The sequence below is a fragment of the Lithobates pipiens genome, unplaced genomic scaffold (assembly GCF_037356315.1).
Source record: "Lithobates pipiens isolate NorthernLeopardFrog02 unplaced genomic scaffold, aLitPip1_a1.2 Scaffold_8, whole genome shotgun sequence".
In the NCBI taxonomy this organism is placed as follows: Eukaryota; Metazoa; Chordata; class Amphibia; order Anura; family Ranidae; genus Lithobates; species Lithobates pipiens.
This window is the reverse complement of record NW_027507903.1, coordinates 657857075-657865483: the sequence shown is the minus strand read 5'-3', so window position 1 is coordinate 657865483 and position 8409 is coordinate 657857075. Positions and strand designations below refer to the sequence as shown.

The following is an 8409-nucleotide window of genomic DNA, read 5'->3' as shown; positions in this document are numbered from 1 at the left end:
ACATCTATACAATCCGATTCCTGCACCATTTCAGCATTTGCACTGCGATCTGCGAATCGATCTGGGGGTGTCATTAACTTTCCATTGACCCCCCCGCAGCGGTTCTCAGATGTCAGTGTGACCGTCCGGTGATTGAGGTGTGATGAGGGAACCCGCACAGGAATCGCACTGGTTCCCGCATCCCACAAGTCTCATCCCAGCCTAAGCCTCCATTCACACCTATGCAGGGGGCTTTTCAGCCTTCCTGATGTGCTTTTTGCAGAATTTTTATACTGTGATTTGCGTTTTGTGTTTTTTATGCATTTTTTTTTGGGGGGGGGGATTTGTTGCTGGGCAGATTTAACCACTTGGTGCCCACACTATAGCTGAAAGACGGCTACAGCGCAGTCTTAAAATGCCGGAAGGGCGTCCATGTACATCCTCCCGTTCTCACACTGCCCATCCCCCTTGGGATTTGGCTGATCAGGTAAAGGGCCAATCACAGCGAGCCCTTTAACATGTGATCAGATGTCAGCCAATAACAGCTGATCACGGAACTAAACCGGAGCCGGTCAGCAGCTTTTTTCCCTCACACTGTCAGCATTAAGAAAAGAAGAAAGCTGATAACCGACTTCTGTTAGAGGGACATCGGTCCCCTTAGTGCCCACCAGTGCTGCTAATCAGTGCCCCTCAGTGCCATCTATCAGTGCCCAGCAGTGCCATCTATCAGTGCCCCTCAGTGCCATCTATCATCTGTCACTTTATCTTTCTGAAAGTATCTGAGGAAAGCCGGGGGCCACATATGTCACATGGCCAGGGGCCCCATAGTAGGTGACATTGTCTGGGGCCCACAAATAGATCACATTGTCAGGAATACGGGATGATATAACATTGTCTAAGGGCCCCAAATGTTTTGAAATGTCTGTTGGGCGGGGCCAGGCTAAGGGTTTGTAAAAGAGACGGCCACCTTGGGGGCTTCATCAGGAGGGAGCATAGAAATGGGCGGGACCTGCAATCTATGTTGCTGAAGTAGTTCACAATTCATGGGGGGCACATGTTGACCTTTTTTTCTTGTCATATCACTGCTTGGGGGCCCCAAGTATGTCATATTACTTAGGGACCCTTTATGTGTCACGCTACTTTAGGGTTCCAAATTACATTAATAAGTCTCTTTGTCATTTGCCCACTTAGGGCAGTCACAGCCCCCCGGCCCACTTCTACCTCCTTTTATAGCCCCCATCAATCCATGTCAGAGCCCTGAGTCCTCACCCATGTAAGATACATGGTGTGTTATGTCGGAGCTTGCACAGGATTGATGATGTCACCCCTCCATCATGTGACAGTATGTAAGTTCTGTGATTGGCCGCTCAGGCCTGAACACTGCATGCTGGGAGAAGGTCACATGATCCCTCAATAGCCGGGAAACTGGGGAGGATTTTGATGGAGGTACAATAAAGGAAAGTATAAGAGGGTGTATGGCTCTTGGGTCACCTACAGAAGGGGGCGGGGCGTTCATTCTAATTGAATTGTATAGAGTGCCGGAGCTGAGAGAGAGCACAGAGTGTAATATGACTTATTGTCTATGTCCGAGCTGTGATGTCATAGTAGAGAAATGGGAAGTACAGATAGAGGCGTCCTGGCCCTTTAAGAACAAATCTATCTCTATCTATAGGATTATAATGTGTAGACAGTCTCATTCCTTATTATTAATACATTTACAATGAGTTTATTGTATTGATTATTTTATTGTGTGAAGAAATAGAAATGAATAATAGATCTACAAATAGAAGGAGATGAAAATCAATGGAAAAATCTCAGAGGAAATATATGAAGAAATGATCCCGAGATTTACTAATGACAGAAATAATGGGATTTATCACTAATATAATGATATCACTATAATAATGTATGATTACTAGAACTGGAATGTGTCCCCAATATAATGTGTCCCCATAGAATGGATCACCAATAGAATTCTATGGGATCTCTTTTATAATGGATCCTAATATAATGTATCATGTGATGGTGTATTATAATCACTAGATGTGTCCTGGTGATGGGGGAGAATTAGGAAATGAAATGTTATTGTGAAATAAAGATTCTTTATGAAATTAGTATTATTATTATTATTATTCAGGGTTTATATAGCGCCAACAGTTTACACAGCGCTTTACATCATGAAGATATACATTACAATTACAGTGTAATATAGGAGGAATCAGAGGGCCCTGCTCCTTGGAGCTTACAATCTAGAAGGGAGGGTCAAGAGATACAAAAGGTAATAACTGTGGGGGATGGGCTGATGGAGAAAATAAATGTACAGTTGTTAGGTGGGGGTAGGATAGGCCTCTCTATAGAGATGAGTTTTCATGGATTGGGTGAAAGTGGACAGAGTAGGAGAAAGTCAGACCGATGTTGGTAGCGAGTTCCAGAGGATGGGAGAGGCTCTGAAGAGGTCCTGGAGGTGAGCATGGGAGGAGGTGATGAGGGAGTTAGAGAGCAGGAGGTCTTGAGATTAACATAATGAACGGTTTGGTTGGTATTTGGAGACTAGCTTAGTGATGTAGCTGGGGGCCAGGTTGTGGATGGCTTTGTAAGTTAGTGTTAGTATCTTGGGGCAGGACAGGGATGAGATTTTGTCATAGAGGTTGGTCAGTAGCAGAGTAGAGAAGAAAGGGGTTAATGTGTGGAAGGTTTCTATGGGTAACTGTTAGGCGGTTGGAGGGGGAGGAGACAGAAGACAGGGAGAGAGCAAAACGAATAAGGTGTGATCAGAGAGAGGGAGAGGATTGTTGGAGAGGTTGCACGGAGTGCATAGATAGGAGAACACAAGGTCGGGAGTATTGCCTTCGGAGAGAGAGGCCTGGGAGCGTGTGGAGTAAGGATGAGCCGAACACCCCCCTGTTCGGTTCGCACCAGAACCTGCGAACAGACCTAAACTTCGTGTGAACTTTAGAACCCTATTAAAGTCTATGGGACTCGAACGTTCACAATCTAAAGTGCTAATTTTAAAGGCTAATATGCAAGTTACTGTCCTAAAAAGTGTTTGGGGACCCGGGTCCTGCCCCAGGGGACATGGATCAATGCAAAAAAAAGTTTTAAAAACGGCCGTTTTTTCAGGAGCAGTGATTTTAATAATGATTAAAGTGAAACAATATAAGTGTAATATTCCTTTAAATTTCTTACCTGGTGGGTGTCTATAGTATTCCTGTGAAGGGGCGCATGTTTCCCGTGCTTAGAACTGTCCCTGCACAAAGTGTCATTTCGCAAGGAAAAAAAGTCTTTTAAAATCACTTTCCATTGTTGGCTCCTGTAATACAGAGAACACTCAATAAATGTGTTCTCTGTATTAGCCGACAATTCATTCACTGATTAAAAAAAAAAAGCGTGGGGTTCCCCTAAATTAAATTACCAGACCCTTCAGGTCTGGTATGGATATTAAGGGAAACCCCGCATCAAATTGAAAAAAAAAATCCATACCAGACCCTTTATCCGAGCACGCAACCTGGTAGGCCGCAGAAAAAGAGGGGGGGGCGAGAGACCGCCCCCCTCCTGAACCGTACCAGGCCACATGCCCTCAACATTGGGAGGATGCTTTGGAGGTCTGTGACCCCTCAAAGCACCATGTCCCCATGTTGATGTGGAGAAGGGCCTCATCCCCACAACCCTGAGCGGTGGTTGTGGGGGTCTGCGGACGGGGGGATTATCAGAATCTGGAAGCCCCCTTTAACAAGGGGACCCCCAGATCCTGGCCCCCCCTGTTTGAAATGGTAAGGGGGTACAAAAGTACCCCTACCATTTCACAAAGAAAGTGTAAAAATGGTTAAAAAAGACAAACAAACTTTTGAAAAATTACTTTATTAAAAATAAAAAAAATGAAAAAAAGATTCCAGCGGTGCTAATCCACTCTTGCTATCCAGTGATGGATGATCATCTCTCTGGGGTTTTACCCCATCCCCGGCCGGTAGTTCCGTGGCTTGGCAAAGCTGACAAGGAAGAGATGATGGACGGCCCAGTAGTTCCACACTGCATGCTGCAGGCTTGAAGACCGGAAAGTCAGTGGGTGGAGCCAGATAAGGGAGGCGTGGCCAATGAGGAAAAGAGTCGGCAGCATCCAGGCCCTCATCCCTGTGGTTGGATGACATGGAGCCCCTGCAGTCACCCAGTCACATGTCGGAAGGAGAGCTGAGCGACGCCAAGGCAGATGACAGGCAGGAGCATCCGGCACCTGTGGAGTCGGGAGCAGCGGCGGCGGGGACAACCCCTGCTTGGCCCGGTGATTCATCTTCTGTTTTGTCCCTGTCTGTGTCAAAAGTTTTGCAAAGTTTGAGGGGGTAACTGCATTGGGGGGGGATCAGTGACTTCAAGGGGTGGGCCGCACATACAGATGTCCCCCGGCCGGCAGCCACAGCACCCACCGTAGCGGGGCCTAACGTGCAGTTACAGGCACTATTGGGGGCTTGAGGGACCTGGTGCAGCAGTTTGCACATGACGTGGGTGGGCGCTGCAAACATCCGTGTGGTTGACGCCAGGTGGGGGGTCATCGGGGGCTGGGGTTGGGGAGTTAACCCCCGCAGCATGTGCGGAGACTGCTTCATCAGTGGTAGTGATGGTAGCGACAGGGGCCGGGGGAAAAGTGGGTTCTACCCAGGAAAAGGGGAGGCAAGACAGACGTGGTTCACATTGCGAATGCGGCCAAGTATGAGGTTTACGTCTGCTTCGAAGGGCCGCTGGGGTCTCATCTGTGGCCGGAAGTCAGAGAGAAGATCGTGAAAGGGGAGTATGTGGAAATATTTTCCCTTTTACCTTTGGAGAAATTTAACCCTGATAGAGTTAAGCTGGACAATAGTAAGGAGAATGAGGAAAAACGGCATTATAGGCTGATCCCGCGCACGTTTTCAAATTGGTTACAGGCGTTTGCCATCATGGCAAGTGTGATAGGCCAGAAGAACCCTGAACATTGTTTGGTGTTATTTTGCTACATGGACGCAATAGGAGAGGCTTACAGGGTTTAAAGGGGGTACAGCGTGGCTCAGGTACGATGAGCAGTTCCGGCAGCGCAGGGTGGTGCGCCCCTCCCTGTGATGGGACCATAAGGACATCAGCCTCTGGATGAGGCTGATTTCCTTAGCTCAGGCCCCAAACCAATTTTTTCCAGGGGGGGCAGTGGTCCATTTTCCCCCGGACAGCCATCCGCCAAACGATGGGGCATTTGCTGGCAGTATAATGATGGGACATGTACGTTTGGAGGCGCTTGCCACTTCAAACATGAGTGCTCCGGTTGCGGTGGATCCCATCCTGGAACCAGCTGTTTTAACGCTGGAGATCTTGGTAACAAAAGGGAAGACACCAGTAAGGGGGGAAAGGATGCAACCTTTCCTAAACAGGTATCCGGACTGAACGGCTGCCTGGCTCTTATGGGAGGGATTCACGGAGGGTTTCAGGATTCCCAGTGCTTTATCGGCTGTCCCTCGAGTTGCGAAGAATTTGCATTCAGCACTGTTGCACCTGGGGGTAGTGGCAGAGAAATTGGGTAAAGAAGTGGCTTTGGGGCGCATGGCTGGGCCATTTCAGGAGCGGCCGCTGCAAAACCTGGTGGTCTCCCCTTTGTGAGTAGTGCCCAAGAAGGAGCCGAATAAGTTTCAGTTGATGCACCACTTGTCATTCCCGAAGGGGGGCTCGGTTAATGGCGCAATTGATCCTGATTACTGTACGGTGTCGTACACGTCCTTCAATGCGGCTGTGGGATGGGTACGCCACTGCGGTAGAGGTTCGCTACTGGCAAAGGCCAACATTGAATCAGCTTTTTGCCTGCTCCCGGTTCACCCGGACAGTTTCTGGCTGTTGGACTGTTGCTGGGAGGGGGAGTTCTTTGAGCAGCTCTTAGGCAAGCGAAGATCGACAATCTCATGCGCCGTGTTCGAGACATTTGGTTCCTTTTGTGGAGTGGGTGGTCTGAGATGTTTCGGGTTTGAATTCTTTTATTTATTACCCGGATGACTTTCTTTGCGTGGGATCCCCGGCATCCAATGTGTGTGCAGTACTACTATCAACTTTGCAACAGACAGCGGAGAGATTCGGTATCCCACTGGCAGGCAACAAGTCGGCAAGCCCGACTACCATGCTCAGCTTTCCGGGCATAGTCATTGATTCGGAAGCTATGGAGTGTTGACTACCGGAAGGGAAGATGGTGGCACTGAAGGGGGAGATTCAGGTGATCTTGGGGCTGCGGAAGATCCAGCTTAGGCAGCTGCAGCCCTTACTTGGGAAGCTGCATTTTGTGGGATACTTTCTTGTTGCATTACAATATAAAATCACTGTGGATGTCCATCCCGGGGAGTAATTGGGACCTGGATCTGTTCACGGACGCAGCCGGGTCCACGGGGTATGGGGCATTTTATCAGGGGCAGTGAAGCGCAGAGCCTTGGCCCGGTTCTTGGAAGGAGGCTGGCTTCTGCAAAAATCTTGTACTACTGGAGCTTTTTCCCATGGTGCTGGCCGTTGAGATTTGGGGTGAGTCGTTTAGGGACTCCAAGGTCAGACTCAATTGTGACAACATGAGAGTTGTTCAGGTCATTAATCGCATTTCAGCGTCCTCACAACCTGCAGCATTTGGTGCTGCATTGCCTACAGATGAACATCATGTTATATGCAGTGCATCTCCTGGGGGTGGATAAAACGTTGGCTGATGCCTTGTCTAGTTTCCAGTGGGACACATTTCGGGAGTTGGCTCCAGCAGCAGCATGGCAGGGGGTTCAGTGTCCCCGATGGATGTGGTCAAGTCTACATGGGGGGTGTATGAGAGGGTCTGGGACAAATGGTGGGCTTTGCTCAGGCAGGTCGGTGTGGATCCCGGAGCGGCGGAGGTAAGGTGGCTAGTCATATATTTTGTTTCCAGGAACCTCGAGTGAGGGGTGTCGGCATCGTCTATGGACTGTAAGCTCGCTGGTTTGACATTTTTGTTCAAATTAATGAGCGCCACTGATTACACTAAGGATTTTTGTGTTCGACAAGCCATGAAAGGCTATCGTCTGGTTCAGAAGCGTAGGGATGTCAGGAGGCCAGTGACTTTTGGCAACCTTACAGCGCTATCGCACCAGTTGGGTGTGATATGCTCGTCTGCATATGAGGAGTCTTTATTCCAGGCAGCGTTTTCGTTGGCCTTTTTTGGCGCCTTTAGGATTAGTGAGCTGGTAGCCCTTCAAAAGTGGTAATGGGGGTTTGAAAGCTCAGGACGTGAGGTTTCATGGGGCTAGTATGGAGGTCTTGCTGCAGCGATCCAAGACGGATCAGGGAGGCAAAGGGGTGAAGGTGAGGTTGTTTCCATTGCCAGTGTGTTCGTTGGGGGTGGTAAGGGAATTCCTGAGTATTCACCCGGTAATAGGAGGCATTTTGTTAATTCACAAGGATGGTTCTTTTCTGTCCAGGTTTCAGTTTGTGTCAGTTTTCAGAAAGTGTTTAAAGGCAGCAGGTTTGGACAACATGCAGTATGCTTCGCACTGCTTCCACATTGGGGTGGCCACTGAGGGCGCACGATGCAGGTTGGACCAAGCTGCTGTTATGCGGATAGATAATTGGTATTCACGGAGGTTCTGTACTTATGTAGGGCCGCACTTGGTGGTTGAGTAGGGAACGGCTAACTGCTTTGAAAGGTCAGGGAATTTTGTGCTACTAGGGTGCTAAGGTCATAAGAGATGATGATGTGAGGATATGTTATGGTAATTTCCTGTGGTTTTCTTCATTTCGTTCAGATGGAATCCAGATGGGTCTCGTCTGGATATTGGACCACTCTTATGTGTTCTGGGTGGCAAGGAGGGCTGACATTAGACCCAATGGTAGGCAGTTTGGACTTTCAAGGGAGGAGGCATGTATCAGATGGATTGGGAGGCACAGCATGTAGTGGTAGGGTATTGCCCAAGGTGCAGCATTTTGCGTGCCTGGATAGACCACCAGACGTGTTGGTGCTTCACGTCAGGGGTAGTGATTTGGGGGGGTCGTCCCACTAGGGAGCTCATTCAGGATGCCAAGATTGATTTCCTTCCATTGAGAACTTCCTTCCCTAGGATGGTAATTGTCTGGTCCGATATTGTGGCCAGGACAACATGGCGTTTGGCGAGATCAGTTGACAGACTGAACAAGACTCGTATCAAGGTCAACAAGAGGGTGGGCTAATTTGTGATCCGGAACGGAGACTTGGTGGTGCGCCACTGGGAGTTGGAAAAAGATGTTGGGCTGTACCTTCGAGGGGATGGGGTTCACCTGTCTGAGGTAGGCACTGATCTCTGGTCCATGGTGTTGGAGGATGGTATACAGTGGGCACTGAGAGTGTGGAGGGGCTCCCAAGGGTGAGGGGGTCACCCTTGTTAGCTGTGTTGGTGGTCTTTGATGGTGGTAACTGACCCATTGAGATGGAAGTGTGGGGGACTCGTA

At 48.9% G+C, this 8409-nt stretch overlaps 1 long non-coding RNA gene across 1 annotated transcript in view; it reads left to right on the top strand.

Moving 5' to 3' along the window:
- The first annotated feature begins 232 nt into the window (after positions 1-232).
- Positions 233-8409, top strand: part of LOC143961760 (uncharacterized) — a 71184-nt gene continuing 63007 nt past the window's right edge. Inside the window, exon 1 of the long non-coding RNA XR_013270547.1 lies at positions 233-1425. This is a non-coding gene — a long non-coding RNA (uncharacterized LOC143961760). The remainder of the gene's footprint in view (positions 1426-8409) is intronic.